General features: G+C 34.7%; 1 protein-coding gene across 5 annotated transcripts in view; it reads left to right on the forward strand.

Annotated features, from left to right (window-relative positions):
- Nucleotides 1–20,143, forward strand: part of ZC3H12B (zinc finger CCCH-type containing 12B) — a 624,873-nt gene that overhangs the window by 416,770 nt on the left and 187,960 nt on the right. For 2 of the 5 annotated variants that reach the window (XM_032329786.1, XM_032329789.1), the window contains exon 2: nt 15,309–15,466. The exons of 2 other annotated variants lie outside the window; for them this stretch is intronic. The gene's annotated coding sequence lies outside the window, so the exon portion shown is untranslated. Of the gene's footprint in view, nt 1–15,308; nt 15,467–16,181; nt 16,237–20,143 lie in introns of all 5 variants that reach the window. One more of the 5 variants, XM_032329787.1, reaches the window with a different exon arrangement.

Raw genomic sequence — 20,143 nt, forward strand, 5'->3', positions numbered from 1 at the left:
TTTTTCCGTCTTGTCATTTTGTCCAGATAAGAGTATATGAAGGGGCAAGTAAAATACTAAAAGGGTGGCAACAACCCCAGGAAAAAATGCTTTAACCAAATTAGAAGAGATCCAAAATCGTGAGGGGGGAGAAAGGGGATAAAAAGATGTTCAAAACGGAAGAAAGAAAAAAAAGAAAAAAGAAAAAAGAAAAGAAAAGAATTAAAAAGAAAAAAAGGAAAACACCTTTCAGAAAGTGGTTGTTTTTCTGTTTCCAGAATTGCTGTTTTTCTTCTCTTCTATCTGCCGATGGATTTTCAGGTGTTTACAATCTTTAGATAAGCTATCTAGCTGATCTCCGGCTAGCTGAAGCAGTCTCAGCCTGCTACTTCTCCGCCATCTTGACTCCTCCCTGAACATCTGTATTTTTAAACAGAAATCAAAAACTGTATTGGCCTCATTGATTTTTCATTTTTATGACAATTTTACATACTTTTATTCTTATTATCATTTGATTTTAACACATAAAATTGAGATTATAATACATGGTTGCTATTAGTATATTACTACATTAGTAATTATAGTAGTGTTACATTCATAGTTTACTGGTTTGTAAAATCTCTGAACCAAACACTAAAAAATAAACAAATAAGTAAAAATAAAAATAAAAATAAAAATAAGAGATTACTCCATGCAATCAATACATAACACGTATTGCTTGGAGCACTGGGTGTGGTGCATAAACAATGAATTCTGGAACACTGAAAAGAAATTTAAAAAATAAATAAAGATTTTAAAAATAAGAGATTACTTGTAAGAAAGCAGATCATCTAATTTTTAAAAAGGCAATATATTTGAATAATCACTTCACCATAAAAGAGATAATGATTTCAAACAAGCATAAGAAAAGATGTTCATATCATTAATGACTAGGAAACACTATGAGATACTATTGCATACCTGTTAGAATGACTAAAATTAAAATAAAAGATGCCAAGTACACCAAAAACTGAATATTTAAACAAAGATGTAGAGAAATTCATACGTACACTGCTGGCGGGAACATAAATTGATACAACTACACTGGGAAAAGAGTTTGACAGTTTCTTAAAAAGTTAAACATGAAACTACCATATGAACTAGTCATTCCACTCTTAGTCATTATCCAAGAGAAAATAAAGCATATGTCCATGCAAAGATTTGTATACACATATTTATAGCAGCTTTATTTGTAAAACTCCAAATAACCCAAAGGTTTATAAGCAAGTGAATGAATAAAGAAATTACAGTATATCTATACAGTGGAATATTAACTCAGCAGTGATCTGAAAGGCAGAAGGAAAAAGGTACTCTGGGTCAGAGGACCTATATTCCAGTTCTAGCTCCAGCAGTCTGGAGTTTTATGACACAGAATAAGTCACAAAATATTTCACAGCCTCAGTTTTCTCATTTATGTAATGGGATAAATTAAAGTCTTTACCTTGTTTATTTCATATGTTGGTTTTAAAACTCAACTGAGGTAAATATCTGGAATTGTGTGGTAAATTGTAATTTGTATGACTTTTTTGAGGTATGAACTTTTAAAAATTGAAGTATATTTGGCAGACAATATTATATTAGTTTCTAGTGTACAACACACTAATGTGACAATTAAATACATTAAGCTATGCTCACTTCAATTCTATAGATTAAGCTATTTACCATCTATCACCACTCAATGTTATTGCAATATTATTAATTATATTCCCTATTCAGTGCTTTCCATCCTTGTGACCTATTTATTTTATAAATGGAAGCTTGTATCTTGTAGTCCCCTTCACCTATTTCTCTCATCTCCCTCAATCCCACCCCTTCTGGCAACCAGCAGTTGATTTGCTATGTTTATGATTCCATTTCTGTTTTGTTGGTTGGTTAGTTTTGGTTTTTAGAACCACATATAACTAAAATTATATGGTATTTTTCTCTGTCTGACTTATCCACTTAGCATATTAATTTCTTCTTCTGATTAAATTTATGAAAACACCTTTTCTGAAAATTTTTTTCTTCTAATGTTTTCTCAGATTAAAGACTATGGTTTGAGAGCTTCTTTAAATTTTAAGTAATAATGATAAATTTTTATCATTCTTGGAAAGTTGACTTTTGTTGACTAAAAGATAGTAAGAACATCATCATGACTGTTCACTTTTTTAAAAGATGTTTTACTTATTTATTTGACAGACAGAGATCACAAGTAGGCAAAGAAGTAGGCAGGGAGAAAGGAGGAAGCAGGCTCTCCATTGAGCAGAGAGCCTGATGCGGGGCTTGATCCCAGGACCTTGGGATCACGACCTGAGCCAAAGGCAGAGGCTTTAACCCACTGAGCCACCCAGGCGCCTAACTGTTTACTTTTACCATATCAACAGTATTTATGGTCAGTCTGAACCCTATTGCTTTGCTTCCAGACTCCAATAAGGTATTTGGGACACTAACATATCCAATCTGTCTGTCACTTTCACTCTGTCAAACTCAAATAAAACCTTTTGACTGGAATATATTTGTATCATGAAAAAAACGGGATTAGTATTTACACATGCAAGTTGGCCTCCAAAATTGTACAGATTTATTCTCTCTGTTTGGTTTAATGGCCTTCTTAAAATGATATTTGGGTAAGAACATAAAACCATACAAAGCTAATTCCTCCCAAAGAAAATATATGAAACTAAGTTAATGTATGGACTACTACACATTACTTAATGGTCCTAATTTGGATTGGTTTGGTTCTTATTGGTTAACCTGTATTAGTGATTTACTATATATGAACTGTGTATTGCAGTGATATTGTCCTTGGTATATTATATATGGTAACACATACACACACATACACACTAGTACTATACATACTAGTATGTACCACACACACCATATTCTTTTGCTCTAGTACATGTATACATACTAGAACAAATGAAAGTTTTTATCCCCATTAGGGGAACAAATGGTTTCTGATTTAATATCTGTACCAAGAGAGATGATACTTCTTTCCAATTGGTAGATATAGAAAGTGGGGTTATTGGTTTGGCTTTTTTTTTTCTTATAGAGACTTCTTTCTTCCTCATCTTGGTCATATTTGTGTTAGGTATCCCTTTAACTTTCTCATGAAATTTAGAAAATTCTTAGATTCCTTTTTTTGTATGCATTTGTTCTTTGCTACTGCAAGTTTGTGTTTATTTGCTTCTCTCTCTCTCCTGTTCACTCAGGCCACTGTAAAGTTTAAGTTTTCATAAAGCTAGCAAAGACTGATACCATTTATTAAACCTCTTCAGTCCCTTCTGTATTCTAGCAAGGTTTTACTCTGAGGGAGACATATGTTTAATAGTCACCAATTGTGCTTCTTCTTATTCCTCTACAAAGAAGTCTTAACAGCCAAGTTTCAAGATACTGCAGCTTCTTTTAAGAACCATAGTTTCGTTGGTGAACTGGAAAAGAGAGATAATGACCACCCACCTACCTCCTTCATCCTGGGCACATGGGAAGGTAGGTGAGTAGCAGCTCGTTCAAGACATACATCCACATTTACATCATTGTGTGAATAATTTTAACTGTTGCCTCAAAATTTTGCCTCCTATCTTGCTTGCCTATAAGATAACAAGCAAATTAAAAAAAATAGCTGCTATTCAGTGATGAAGACAAAAAGAAAAATTTGGAAGGTCAAGAAAGTGCTTTCTTCCTACAGGGTCTTATAAGCTATTTAGCAACTATTTTTGGAGCATCTACTATATGTGAGGCTTAGCACAGGGGACTTAAAGTAAGTTTCAACTTTTCCTTAAGAAGTTTAGTGTAGCAGAATGAAAGCTACTGAGAAAAGTCTTCTTAATGTCCTTTTAGACTCCAGAGGCAGATAGTGAGCCTTTTCTTGGCCTCCCACAAATGTATTTTTGCATCTATAAATCATTAAAACTGTAGAATCAGAAGGGGGTCTCTTAGTGCCATATATGGAAAAACAAGGTAGACCCTTTCATCATGATAGCTATGGCAATAAGAAGCTTCAACTAACAACATATTTACCGGTATGACTAAATTAGATCCCAGTGAGAATGTATTTCTCCACAAATTAGTAATCCTGGGTTGAAGTAAGTAACCCTATGATCTTGATAGCATATACATGAGGCATCAACTCCAGAGCAACATTTTACTCTTCAAGAATCATGGGTTTCTTTGGACAGAGAAATTTGGTGTGTGATTTTCCTGAAATTCACATATTTCTAAGTGAACTGTGGAATAATTTTTCTAATGATTTCATGTTAAATAGTGCCAGTTTCTCTTGTCTTGACATGTTTTAAAACTTTAAACAAATTTAGGTTCAGCAAGTAGGGGAAAGAGAGGAGTTGAGATGGCAGAGGAGTAAGGGAACCTAATTTCATCTGGTCCCTGGAATTCAGATAGATAGTTATCAGATCATTCTGAACACCTGCAACATTAATCAGACATCTGAGAGAAGAATTGCTGCAATTCCACAAATAGAAAAGTGACCCCTTTTTGGAAGGTAGGAGGTGTGAAGATGTGAATCTGGGGTGCTATATTGAAAGAAAAGGTGGAGGGGAGGGAACCTGCTTAAGAAAGATACTCTATTATAAGCAGTAGAGTACAAATCAGACCTTTCAGAAGTCTGCTACAGTGAGAGATGAACCTGGCATAATGGTACTCAGGTGGTGAAGCAGGATGGGATCTGATGTGGGACAGTGTTGTGTCACAGGATCCCTGGAGCAAAAGAAGAAAGAGGGTTCCTGAATCCAGTAGGGTTCCCAGGGACCAGAGTGGGGAAGCCAGCTAAAAATAACAGGACTAGGAGGCAGCTTTGTGCTTGGTGTTGCCATAAACTGAGATCAACTGCATGGTCACCTGACTGTTCTTTGGGCAGCGGCACAGAAAAGGTAGAAGTGGGGAAAGACCCCCCCCCCCCGGGGAGGAACAGTGTGGGTCCACTACTTGAATCCATAAACTTTGAAGACTGGAAATTGGTTCACATGCCTGAGATAAAAATGGTGGGTCACAGGCTGGGTGAACACATAGTTTGGTCAGAAACCAGGGAGACAAAAGTGACCAGCTGCTTTTATTTCGAGGGCTCATTGAAGAATGGAGAATGCAGATTTTCAGCTCCAGGGCTGGAGAGTGGGTCTCTGTCATGTTCATCTCCTCTGTTGGTGCTTAAACTTTTCAGGGAGCAAACAGTGCCATATAGTGGAATACAGAACCGCTTAAATGGAGTCAGGCCCCTTGTCAATGGAGGCGCAATTCCACAAGGGCAAGGACACCTAAGAATCAGTGCAACAGATCTCTTGCCCTGAAGACCAGCAGGAAAACCTAGATGGCACGAAGTTTACCCATCATAGAGAACTGCAAAACATCAGTCCTTGGGGAAAACAATATACAACATTCATGGGTTTTTAATTATTTTTCAGCATTTCAGGGTTTTTTTTAGCTGTTTTATTATATTTTCAGTTCTTTTTATACACACACACACACAGTGATAGATAGATAGATAGATAGATAGATAGATAACTGATTAAATTTTGTATATTTTGATATATTTCAATATATTTTGTATATTTTGGTTTGTTTGTTAAAAGAAACTAGATTCCCAAAATAAGGAAGAAAGAAAAACTTACATATATACATAATGTATATGTATATATGTATGTATATACATTATGTATATACATTATGTATATACATATGTATGTATATATACATATACATGGAATATTCTCTAGAATAGATCACATACTGGATCACAAATCAGTTCTCAACTGATACAAAATATACTGAGATTATTCTGTGCACATTTAGAGACCACAATGTTTTGAAACTTGAAGTCAAGTACAAGAAAAATTTTGGTAGGAACACAAATACATGGAATTAAAGAGCATCCTACTAAAGAATGAATGCAGAAACAAGGAAATTAAAAAGAATTTAAAACATACATGAAAGCAAATGAAAATCAGAACACTACAGTTTAGAACCATTGGAATGCAGCAAGGGTGGTCCTAAGAGGGAATTATATAGCAATAGAGGTCTGTCTTAAGAAATAAGAAAATTCTCAAATACACACCCTAAACTTACACTTAAAGGAGCTGGAAAAAGAAGAGCAAATAAAGCCTAAATCCAGCAGAAGAGAAATAATAATGATTAGAGCATAAGTCAATGATAGAGAAATCAGAAAAATGGTAGAACAGATCAAGGAAAATAGAAACTGCTTCTTTAAGAGAATCAAGAAGATCAATAAACTCTAAGCCAGACATGGAGAGGGAGAGAGAGAGAAAGAGATAGAGATAGAGAGAGAGAGAGAGAGAGAGAACTCAAATAAATAAAACCGTGAGAGAAAAAGGAGACAACACAACCAATGCAGAAGAATTAAAAACAATTCTAAGAGAATATTATGAGCAATTATATGACAACAAATTAGGCAATCTGGAAGAAATGGAGGCATTCCTAGAAACATATAAACTACCAAAGCTGAAACAGGAAGGAATAGAAAACCTGAACAGACCCATCATCAGCAAAGAAATTGAATCAGTTATCAAAAATCTTAGAACAAACAAGAGCCCATGGCCACATGCCCTCCCAAGAGATTTCTACAAAATATTAAAGAGGAGAAGGGAGTTGGGAGAAATGGGAAGGGGAGATGAACCTTGAGAGACTGTGGACTCTGAGAAACAAACTGAGGGTTTTGGAGAGGGGTGGGGGCTTGGGAGGACCTGGTGGTGGGTATTAAGTAGGACACATATTGCATGGATCACTGGGTGTGCATGAACAATGAGTCTTGGAACATTGAAAAAAGTAAATTAAATTATAAAACACATTTATAAAAAAATAAAGAGGAATTAATACCTATTCTTCTGAAACGATTTCAAAAATTAGAAATGGAAGGATAACTTCCACACTCATTCTATGAGGCCAGCATTACTTTGATCCCAAAACCAAAGAACCCCTCAAAAAGAATTACAGACCAATATCCTTTATGAAGATGGTTGCCAAAATTCTTGCCAAGATATTATCTAGTAACATCCAATAGTACGTTAAAAGGATTATTCACCATGAACAGGTGGGATTTATTCCTCAGCTGCAACAGTGATTCAACATCCACAAATCAATCAATATGATACATTAATGAGGAAAGAAAGGACAAGAACATGAGCCTCATAATAGATGCAGAAAACACATTTGACAAAATGCAGCATTGTTTCTTCAAAATATCTCCACTATGTAAAGATAGAGGGAACATACTTCAATGTCATAAAAGCCACATATGAAAACCCACATTAAATATACTCAATGGAGAAAAACTGAGGGATTTTCCCCTATGGCCAGGAAAATGACAGGAATGTCCACTCTCACTGCTGCTCTTCAACATATTACTGGAAGTCAGTTTCAGCAATCAGACAACAAAAAGAAATAACAGGCATCCAAATCAGCAAAGAAGAAGTCAAATTCTGTTTGCAGATGGCATGATACTCCATAGAAAACAAAAGAAGTCACCCCAAAATTGCTAGAACTCATCCAGGACTCAGGAAAGTGGCAAGATACAAAATTAATGCACAGAAATAGGTTGCATTTCTATATACTAACAATGAGAAAGAAGAAAGATAAATCAAGGAATTGATCTCATTTACAACTGAACCAAAAACCATAAGATAGCTAGAAGTAAACCTAACCAAAGAGGTAAATGATCTGTACTCTGAAAAGTACAGAACATTTGTGAACAAAATTGAGGAAGACACAAAGAAATGGAAAAACATTCTATGCTTGTTGATTGGAAGAACAAATATTGTTAAAACGTCTATGTTACCCAAAGCAATCTACATGTTCAATACAACCTCTATCAAAATGCCATCAGCATTTTTCATGGTGGTAGAACAAATAATCCTAAAATTTGCATGAAACCATAAAAAAACCCAAGTAACCATAGTAATGATGAGAAAGAAAACCAGTAGGAGGCATCACAATTCCAGGCTTTAAGATACATTACATAGCTGTAACCATTAAGACAGCATGGTATTGGCACAAAAATAGAAACAGATCAGTGGAACAACAGAATAGAGAACCCAGAACTAACTAATCTTTGACAAAGCAGGAAAGAATATCAAGTGAAAAAAAGTCTCTACAACAAATGATGTTGGGAAAGTTGGACAGTGAGACCCAGAAGAATGAAACAGGACCACTGTACACCAATTAAACTCAAATGGATGAAAGACCTAAATGTGAGACAGGAATACATGATAATCCTAAAAGAGTACACAGTATGCAACAACTTTCAACTTGATTGCAGCAACTTCCTACTACACCCATTTCCAAGGCAAGAGAAACAAAAACAAAGATAAACTCTGGGAATTTATGAAGATAAAAAGATTCTGCACAGTAAAAGAAACAGTCAAGAAAACTAAAAGGCAACCTATAAAATGGGAGAAGATATTTGCCAGTGACTTAACAGATAAAGGACTAGTATCTAAAATCTATTAAGAACTTATCAAGATGCCCTTCAACGGACGAATGGATAAGGAAGATGTGGTCCATATACACTATGGAGTATTATGCTCCATGAGAAAGGATGAATACCCAACTTTTGTAGCAACATGGATGGGACTGGAAGAGATTATGCTGAGTGAAATAAGTCAAGCAGAGAGAGTCAATTATCATATGGTTTCACTTATTTGTGGAGTGTAACAAATATCATGGAGGACAAGGGGTGTTAGAGAGGAGAAGGGAGTTGGGGTAAATTGGAAGGGGAGGTGAATCACAAGAGACTATGGACTCTGAAAAACAATCTGAGGGTTTTGAAGGGGCGGGGGGGGGTGGGAGGTTGGGGTACCTGGTGGTGGGTATTATAGAGATCACAGATTTCATGGAGCACTGGGTGTGGTGAAAAAATAATGAATACTGTTTTTCTGAAAATAAATAAATTGAAAAAATTAAAGAAAAAAGAACTTATCAAATGTAACACCCAAAACCAGAAAATCCAGTCAAGAAACGGACAGAAGACATGAACAGAGATTTCTCCAAAGAAGACATACAAATGGCCAACAGATACGTGAAAAAAAAAAAATGCTTAACATCACTCAGTTTAAAGGAGACACAAATCAAAACCACAATGAAATGCCACCTCACAGCAGTCAGACTGGCTAAAATTAACAAGTCAGGAAACAATAGCTCTCAGCAAAGAAGCAAAGAAAGAGAAACCCTCTTACACTGTTGGTGGGAATAAAAAACTGTACAGCCACTCTGGAAAAGAGTATAAAGTTTCTTCAAAAAATTAAAGATAGAGGTACTCGGGATGCCTGGGTGGCTCAGTGGGTTAAAGCCTCTGCCTTCAGCTCGGGTCATGTTCCCAGGGTCCTGGGATCAAAACCCACATCAGGCTCTCTGCTCAGCAGGGAGCCTGCTTCTCCTTCTCTCTCTCTCTGCCTGCCTCTCTGCCTACTTGTGATCTCTGTCAAATAAATAAATAAAATTTTTAAAAAAAGAGATAGAGTTACTCTTTGATCCAACAATTGCACTACTAGATATTTATCCAAAGGATACAACAATAGTGATTCAAAGGAGCACATGCACCCCAATATTTTTAGAAGCAATGTCCCCTATTGCCAAAATATGGAAAGAACCCAAATGTCTATCAACAAATGAATGGATAAAGAAGATATGGTATCTATACACAATGCAATAATACTCACACATCAAAAAGAATGAAATCTTGTCATTTGTAATGACGTGGATGGGACTGGAGGGTATTGTGTTAAGTAAATAAGTCAGTCAGAGAAAGACCAATACATATTATTTCTCTCATATGTGGAATTTAAGAAACAAAAGAGATGAACATAGGGAAAGAAAAGGAAATAAAAAATAAATTTAAAAGAGTAGGAGGGAAAGTATAAGAGATTCTTAACTACAAAAAACTGAGGGTTGCTGGAGGGGAAAGGGTAGATGTTGGGATAATTGGGTAAAGGGCATTAAGAAGGCACTTGATGTAATGAGCACTGGGTGTTACATACAACTGATGAATCACTGGATTATACCCCTTAATCTAATAATACAGTATATGTTAATATAAATATGTAAATACCAAAATATAAATAAATAAACATAAACACAACATAAATAAATAAATAAATAAATAAATAAATAATTTGAGGATAGAGTTATCCTATGACCCAGCAGCTGCACTACTAATTATTTATCCTAATGGATAATAGAATAGTGATTCAAAGGGGGCACATTGAATCCAAAGTTTATAGAAGTAATGTCCACAATTGTCAAACTATGAAAAGAGTCCAGATGTCCATTGACAGATGAATGGATAAAGAAGAAGTATATATATATACGATGGAATATTACTCTGCCATCAAAAGGAAAAAAACCTTGGCATTTGCAATGATATGGATGAAACTAGAGGGTATTATGCTGAGTGAAATGAGTCAGTTAGAGAAAGGCAAATACCACGAGTTCATATGTGGAATTTAAGAAACAAATCAGATAAACTTAGTAGATGGGAAGGGAAAAATAAAGTAAGATGAATACAGTGAGGGTGACAAGCCATAAGGGACCTTTAACTGTAGGAAACAAACTTAGGGTTACTGGATGTGAGGTGGGTTGGAGGATGGGGTAACTGGGTGATGGGTATTAAGGAGGGAGCTTGAAGTAATGAGCACCTGGTGTTGTATACAACTGATGAATCACTAAATTCTTCCTCTGAAACAAGTAATACAGCATATATTAGTATAAAGACCTAAGTTTTAAAAAGCTAAACATAAAGCTAATCTAACACCTAGCATTTGGACTACTAGGCCTATATCCAAAGGATAAAAACATAGTGACTTGAAGGGGCACATGCACCCTAATGTCTCCATTACAGCATTAATTAATACAGCATTAATTTTCACAGTACCTAATAAATGGAAAGTGCCCAGATGTCCATTAACATATGAATGGATAAAGAAGATGTGGTGTTTCTATATAGTGGAACATTACCCAGCCATCAAAAACAATGAAATCTTGCCATTTGCAATGGCATGGATAGAACTAGAGGATATTATGCTAAGCATATAAGTCACTCAGAGAAAGACAAATACTGTATGATTTCACTCATATGTGGAATTTAAGATGGAAAGGAGATGGACTTGGGGTAGAGAAGGAAAAATAAAATAAGATGAAACATGGGGACAATTTCTCAAAAGGGACACTTAACTATAGGAAACAAACTGAGGGTTGTTGAAGGGGAGGTGATTATGGGGCTGCAGTAATTGGGTGATGGGCTTTAGGAAGGCACTTAAAGTAATAAGCATAGGGTGTTGTATGCAACTAACAAATCACTAAATTCTAACTCTGAAAATAATAATAATACTGTATATGTTAATTAAATTGAATTGAATTAAAAATAAAAATTTAAACAAATTTTTGTTAACAGAGATTGTCATATAATTAGATTATTTTTCTACTTTAGACACAATTATTCTTACTCTCCACAGAAAGGCTGCTTCTCAATTTTCCATCTGGTGATGGCAATCACTAAAATCCGAAGTTCAATAGAATAGTTGTAAAAATGCCTCAGTGATTTCAGTTGAAAGCAACACATTTGTTACATGGCTCTTGCACTTAGGTATCAGGAATGTACAAATGTGTTTTTATTAAAAAACACAAAATAGATTTTCTGTAGGCATTGACAAAGACAGAATTAAACAATGATATGTTGTTAACTGAAATCAGCAAGTATTGGTTATAGTTATCTTCTTAAACATCAGCCAGGCTTTTCTTCAGTCATTACCTTCAGCTGACTTCTCTGAAGTTGTTAGTGAGAATCAGCTTGGTGATTGGTGAGATCAATTGCATTGAACTTCCTCTCTCAGTTTATTAATAAAGTACTATTATAAGAATTAGGATATGCCACCTCCTATACCACATCCCATTCCACCCATTCTAGGGTCTTTAGGAATTTCAGTGACTAGATCTTCTCTTGAACTTAACAGAGAGACCACTTTGGCAGTAACCAATAAAACAGTTCTTACAACCTTAGTTGAGTCAATTATTCCTTTTTCCTTTATTCAATGATGAGTCAATTATTCCTTTTTCCATGATATTCACAAAACCTCTAAGCATAACCTCATACTCATCTTCTGAGGAACTTTGCATAATTTTCTCAATTATTAGTGATACTTCAGTATCTACATTCTTAGCCATGGTCATTGCAGGAATTTTGGGTGTTTAAATAATTTCTATATCAGTTTTTTGATCTTCAGGAGCTAATTTTTTTAAAATATTTTATTTATTTATTTGAGAGAGAGGGAGAGAGAGAGAGAGAGAGCATAAGTGGGGGAGGGACAAAAGGAGAAGACTGTCTCCTGAGCATACTGTCCACTGAGCATGGAGTCCAGTGCAACATGGGGCTTGATCCTAGGACACTGAGATCATGTCCTAAGCCAAACGCAGCTGCTTAACCAAGTGAGCTGCCTGGATACCCCAGAAACTGTAATTATTGATTCCAAAGCTGGAATGCTTCAAAGCATGACACAATCCCTTCCCAGAACAATGCCTTCAACAGAAGCTCATGTAGCATTGAGGGAAACCATAGCTGTTTTTCTTTTCAATATCTCTTGTCCCATCAACTTTCAGCACAGCTACTCTATCTGAAAGTTTGGGCAGACGTTCAATCAGTTTTTCCTTTTCATGTTCACTAGTTGTGATATCTAACTGCTTGATGATTTTTTGAAGACAATTTTCAATTTGAGCCTTGTCACAATTTCTTTTCAAGATCATGGCATCATCTTTGGTCACAATGACCTCTCCAACTTTTGCTAAGTCATGAGGCTGAATATTTCAAGATTTGGGGGAAATTGGAGGGAGACATGAACCAAAAGAGACTGTGGACTCTGAGAAACAAACTGGGGGTTCTGGAAGGGAGGGGGGGTGTTGGGTGAGCCTGGTGATAGGTATTAAGCAGGGCACATATTGCATTGAGCACTGGGTGTGATGCATAAACAATGAATCTTGGAACACTGAAAAAATAAAAAAGTTAAAAAAAAAAGATTTAGTGTCAATCCTTCTTTTCCAAACACTGCACCACCAATAGCAACTACTTTCTCTTTAGTCTGATTCTTTTCATTGTCACCAAAATCTAGCCCTTTGACTGCTACAACCAGAAGGCTAATTTTTAGTCTATTAAAAATGAGTTTATTCAGATCTTCTTCATCAACATCTAGCGATTATGACCAAGGGTTAATGGGGAGCATTGGTAATTTCAGGAGCATACACAGTGTCTTGGACTCTGGAAACTTTCTTTTCACCTCCATAGACTATAGAAAAATGGAATTCGTATTTCTGACCTTTTGATGTATTAATGAAGTATGGAGAAATACACTTTCAATCAAATTTCATGCCCTGAATTATTTCTAATTCATGCTTAAGTGTTTTTCCATCCTTTACTATGATGACTCCCATTCTTCTAGCTTTTTTTCATTGCATCAGAAATGATGTTGCACATTTCTTTGTTTCCATTAGCAGAAATTGTAGAAATCTGAGCAATTTCATCAGGGGTTGTCACAAGTTTAGACTGCTTCTTAAGTTCATCAATTACAGCATCAACAGCTAACATCACACCTCTCCTGATTTTCACAGGATTAGCACTTTTGCTAATCTCTAAGCCTTCCTTGGCAATAGAGTGTGCCAGGAATATAGAAGTAGTGGTGTCATCACCAGGGTCTTTATTTGTGTTACTGACATCTTGAACAGGTTTAGTACCAATATTTTTATATTTATCTTTAAGTCAATGGACTTTGCAACAGTCACACCATCTTTTGATACTTTGGGTCTTTTCCAACTCTTTCCAATAATCACTGTTCTTCCCTTTGGCCCCATAGTAAGAGCTATCAAGATCAACTAAAAGGTCTACACATTGAAGCATTAAAGCTCAGGCATCTACACCAAATTTTACTTCTTTGGAATAAACCTGAATGAGATAAGCTACTGTCCTAGACGCTGGCCTAATTTCAGGAAGAACTGCAGGTAATCAAAGCATTTCTGTGGGGCAGCAGCAGGGTGTGCCAGCACTCAGGCAAGTTGTAGGAAGCAAGTGAGAGGAAGATTTCCTCCTGTTGTGAATTTTAGTTGATTTTTTCTTGTATCAAGTATCAATCACTCAGATGTCCTATTCATATAGTAACGTAATTTTCCAATACATATTTAATTTCAAGAATTATTTCCCATTATTCTTCCAAGCCATCAGAGTGTTCAATAAGTTCCAGTTTTTTCAAAGTCTGAAGTTACATCTTTTGGATTGCATCTGGTACCAAGAAGCAACACAAAAACTTTATTTATTGAATATTATGGTCATATTTAAAGTTTGGGGAGTATAGCTACCACACTACTAAAAGAAATATTCAGAGAATGGAAAAACATATAAGGCTAGTAAGTGGTGATAATGATGAGGACCTTCACAAACCTTGGTTAGGCCATACTTTGCTCCTAGACCATGGTTTAATGCTCTAACTTCTAGTTGAGAAATATATTTTAATATCTTAAAGTTATAAAATGATAATTTATTATTATATAATAATTCAGCACTTTACATTTTTCAGAAATATGATTCACTCATCTTGAGGTAGAAGGGAATAAGTAATAAGGTTCAAGGTTAGTTTTATCCAAGTGTTTTTCTTGTTTCTGCCAACTTGTAAACTGTACGTGTGACTTTTTAGTTAATATGACTGCAAGTGAACTAAAAAGTAGAAAAGTCTCTCTAAGGTGGAAATATACATTCCAGGTGTTGAGGAAAATTAATATTTATTCTAAATTGTGGTCCTTTAACTTTTAAGATCTTCACTTTGCATAGATCATCAAGAAGGAATAGTAATACTTAATCTTCAAACTGTACATAAGAGCCATCTGGAAACATTCTGCTACTTAATGAAAAGTGTAGATAAAGTAGCTCTCCTTGAATTCACTGTTCATATATACTTTTCTTGTGTGTGTGTGTGTGTGTGTGTGTGTGTGTGTGTGTGTACAGGTAATTTGGCTATGGTTCTTTTGGATTGAGTCTTATCCGTAGTCACAAGATAAGTTCTCTTAAGCCTATGGAAGATTCTGAGCCTATATATATATATATATATATATATATATATATATATATATATAACACCTCTGATTAGCACAAATATTGAAAAGAACTATCGGTCTTTGAGATCAAAATATTCTGCTCCTGACTGTCATACTGAACTTTAAATGGGTAAAATGTGTTTCAGAGAATGATTTATTGAATTATTACCATAAGTTTGCCTTCTGCTTATGTAACTCTATTGGAATCTCTCATTCCATAGCTTTGGATTATTTTTGACAATTCTGACAGCATCAAAGGATAAAAGCCATGATATAATGAATAAGCCACACAAGTAAGAAATACAGATGTGGACTATAGACCTCCAAAGAAGAATTGAGCTGGTCGAGGATATGTGCCAGATATTGGAAATGTTAAGAGGTAAGTACTTTGCTGATTATTGTTGTTGAGGGGTGTGTGTGTGTGTGTGTGTGTGTGTGTGTGTGTGTGTATTAGAGCAGAATTATTGCAAGAAGATTGCCATGATCTATGTAATAGCTGTGACTATTTTTATAAGAAAATTAAGGATACTTTCAGAAAATTTAAATTGTCAAAGTGGTAGTGAAAATCTGAAAAGCTTTTTAGGCTTTTTAACAGGAAATAAGCTTAAGAGGGAGTAAATGAAAATGAACTATCATTTATTGAGCTTTACTAATCAAGTACCAAAATATGTGTTATCCCATTTAATCCTCATAATAATTCTATGATGTATGTGCTATTATCTTCATTTTACACATAGAAAACGGTCTTAAATAGATTACTTGACTTGACAAAAACTGTGCAACTATTAAGTTCACGGTTGTGTTTTAGACACAGGTCTCTCTGACTTCTAACATTGTATGTAGAGAGAACCAAATATGTAAGAGAAAATTATTGCTGTACAATTTTATGGTTTTCTTATGAAGAATTAAACATCCATTTAATTTTAATTTTCTGAGGAAAGTTTTTGACATAGTATATTCAGAAAATTCTTAAGCAACTCCAATATATGCACCTGAAGAAAAAAGCAGTGCTAGAGAAAGAAGCAACTATTCTAAGCAATGAAATAGCTATGATTCTGACACTCTTCCTTTTTGTTTTTTCTGAATTTCTTCAGATAGTATGTAAATGCAAACCAAATTTTCCAGGGAAGGTATATGTACCTAGAGCAGGTAAGTGTAGAAATTTAGACTTCTATTATGAAATCTTTTAAATTTATTCAGCTAAAACAACAGTTTAATGTTTATTTCAACTGATTGTAGGCTCATGTCACATACTTTTGGACACTTGATCACTCTAAGGAATTTAAGCCTCTTTTATTTTTATAGTTTAGAAATGTTTATGTTTCCTTCACTGTGCAGAAGCTTTTTGTCTTCAAGAAGTCCCAATAGTTCATTTTTGCTTTTGTTTCCCTTGCCTCTGGTGACATGTCTAATATGAAGTTCCTAGGCTGAGGTCATAATTTTCAAGAAAAGTGGAAATATTGATTTGATTTTTATTAAACTACAGCCTTTATAAGTTCTTCCACATGGTGTTTAAACTTTTAATTACATCTTTAATATTCATTTTATAATTTACTAAGTATGTACAAAATTATTGGGAACTGTGGCATTGTGGCAAGATCATTTGATTTACAGACAAAATGAATTTGAATTTTAGTTCCACCTCCTATTTACAAGATAAATTTGGGTAATTCATTTAGCCTCTCTGAGCCTTAGTTTTCTTTTATTTATTAAGTTTTTTATTATTATGTTCAGTTAGCGAACAAATAGTAGTACATCATTAGTTTTTGGTGTAATGTTCAATGATTCACTAGTTGCATATAACACCCAGTGCTCTTCACAACACATGCCCTCCTTGTTAAGTTTTTTTAAAAATTTAATTCCAATATAGTTAGCATACAGTGTTATATTAGTTTCAGGTGCACAATATAGTGATTCAAGAATTCTGCACATTACTAAATGCTCATGATGATTAATGTACACTTTAATCCCCATCACCTATTTCACCCATCCCCACCACTCTCCTCTTCTCTGACAACTATCAGTTTGGTCTCTACAGTTAACAGTCTGTTTTTTCATTTCTCTCTCTCTCTCTTTATCTCGTTTTAACTTTGATCATTTGTTTTCTTTCTTAAATTCCACATATGAGTGAATTTTGTGGTATTTTTCTTTAACTGACTTATTTTACTTAGCATTATACTCTCTAGTCCCATCCATATTTTGAAAACGGCAAAATTTCATTCTTTTTTGTGTCTGAGTAATATTCTATTGTATATATACCATATCGTCTATAGCCACTCATCTATCTGAACTTCAGTTCTCTCATCTCTAATATGGCAGAAATAATCCATATCTCATATAGTTTTGTGTGAATAACTTGATATAATAAATGTGAGTGTACTTTATAGACAATAAAATTTCATAACAATGTGAGAGAAAAGGAAATCTTTTCCCTTTTAGGGAACACTAAAGGACCGAGGAACTGTTTCTTTGGAAAAGATCAATAAAATTGATAAACCTGTAGCCAGACTTATCAGAAAATAAGAGAAAGGAACCGCATAAATAAAATCATAAATTAAAGAGGAGAGATCACAACTGACACTGCAGAAATACAAACAATTACAACAGAATATTATAAAAAATTGTATGTTAATAATTTGGGCAATCTGGAAGAAAAGGATAAATCACCAAACTAAAATAGGTAGAAAGAGAAAATTTGAACAGACTAATAACTAGTAAAGAAATTGAATCAGTAATCAAGAAACTCTCAGCAAACCAAAGTCCAGGATGGCCTCACAGGCAAATTTTACCAAACATTTAAAGAAGAGTTAATACCATTTCTTCTCAAACAGTTCCAAAAAACAGAAATGGAAATAAAACTTCCAAATTCATTCTATCAGGCCACCATTACCCTAATTCCAAAACCAAAGACCCTCACTCAAAAAGAGAACTATGGGCCAATATCCCTAATGAACATGGATGCAAAAATTCTCAACAAAATACTGGCAAATTTAATCCAACAATATATTATAAGGATAATTCCCCATGATAAGATGGAATTTATTCCTGGAATGTAAGTGTGGTTTAATATTTAAAAATTGATCAATATGCTGCACCACACTAATATAAGAAAGTATAAGAATCATATTATACTCTCAGTGGATGCAGAGAAAGAATTTGAGAAAGTAAAACATCTATTATTGCTAAAAAAATATCCTCAACATAGTGGGGCTATAGGGAGCATACCTCAACATCATAAAGGTTATATACAAAAGACCTAGAGCTAATATCATCTTTGATGGGGAAAAACTGAGATAAAAAGGTAAAAACTCTCCTACCCACTTAAGGAGAGTTTTTACCTTTTTATCTCAGTTTTTTCCCATCAAGGATGATATTAGCTCTAGGTCTTTTGTATATAACCTTTATGATGTTGAGGTATGCTCCCTATTAGCCCCACTATGTTGAGGATATTTTTTAGCAATAGTAGATGTTTTACTTTCTCAAATTCTTTCTCTGCATCCACTGAGAGTATAATATGATTCTTATACTTTCTTATATTAATGTGGTGCAGCATAAAGTGGGTAGGAGAAGAATCAATGAAACAAGATGGGATTGGGAGGGAGACAAACCATAAGTGACTCTTAATCTCACAAAACAAACTGAGGGTTGATGGGGGGAGGGGGGTTGGGAAAAGGGGGGTGGGGTTATGGACATTGGGGAGGGTATGTGCTTTGGTGAGTGTTGTGAAGTGTGTAAACCTGGCGATTCACAGACCTGTACCCCTGGGGATAAAAATATATGTTTATAAAAAATAAAATTTTTTAAAAAAATAAATAAATAAAATTTTTTTTAAAAATGAACCAAACCACAAAAAAAAGGTAAAAACTCTTCTGGAAAGCAAAGGAAACAATCAACATAATTAAAAGTAACCTTTAGAATGGGAGAATATATTCGCAAAGGACATATCTGATAAAGGGCAAGTATCCAAAACATATTAAAAAAAAAAAAAAACTTGTCAGTATCTACTTACTCCAAGAAAAACAAAATCCAGTTGAAAGATGGTCAAAAGACATGAATAGACACTTTTTTCCCCAAAAAAGACATCTAGATGACTAATAGATACATGAAAATATGCTCAACATCCCCCATCATCAGGGAAATACAAATCAAAACTACAATGATATACCACTACATACTAGTCAGAATGCTTAAAACTAACAAGACAAGAAACAAGTGTAGGTGAGAATGTAGAGAAAGGGGAATTCTGTTATACTGTTGGTGGGAATGCAAACTGGTACAGCCACTATAGAAAACAGTATGGAGGTTCCTCAAAAAGTTAAAAATTGAGATACCTCAGAATGCTTAAAACTAACAAGACAAGAAACAAGTGTAGGTGAGGATGTAGAGAAAGGGGAATTCTGTTATACTGTTGGTGGGAATGCAAACTGGTACAGCCACTATAGAAAACAGTATGGAGGTTCCTCAAAAAGTTAAAAATTGAGATACCTTATGACCCAGCAATTGCACTACAAGTATTTGCCAAAAGGATAAAAGAAGATAGATTCAAGGGGGTACATGCATTGCAATGTTTATAGCAGCATTATCAACAATAGCCAGACAATGGAAAGAGCCCAAATGTCCATCAACTGATGAATATATAAGAAGATGTGGCATATGTATATGTAATGGAATATTCTCAGACATCAAAAAGAATGAAATCTTGCCATTTACAATAAGATGAATGGAGTTAGAGAGTATAATGTTAAGGAAGATGTCAGTCAGACAAAGATAAACACCATATGATTTCACTCATGTAGAATTTAAGAAACAACACAGGTGAATGCATGGGGGAAAATGAGAGAAGCAAAGCATAAAGCATTTTCTTAAGTATAAGTAACACACTGAAGGTTGCTGGAGGAGAGGTAGGCAGGGAGATGAGTTAAATGGGTGTTGGAGATGGAGGACTTTTTTTGTGTGTGTGATGAGAACTGGGTGTTATATGTGATGAAGCACTAAATCCTATACATGAAACTAATTTTACACTGTATGTTAACTAACTGGAATATAAATAAGCACT

This window comes from Mustela erminea, chromosome X, assembly GCF_009829155.1.
Source record: "Mustela erminea isolate mMusErm1 chromosome X, mMusErm1.Pri, whole genome shotgun sequence".
Taxonomy (NCBI): Eukaryota; Metazoa; Chordata; class Mammalia; order Carnivora; family Mustelidae; genus Mustela; species Mustela erminea.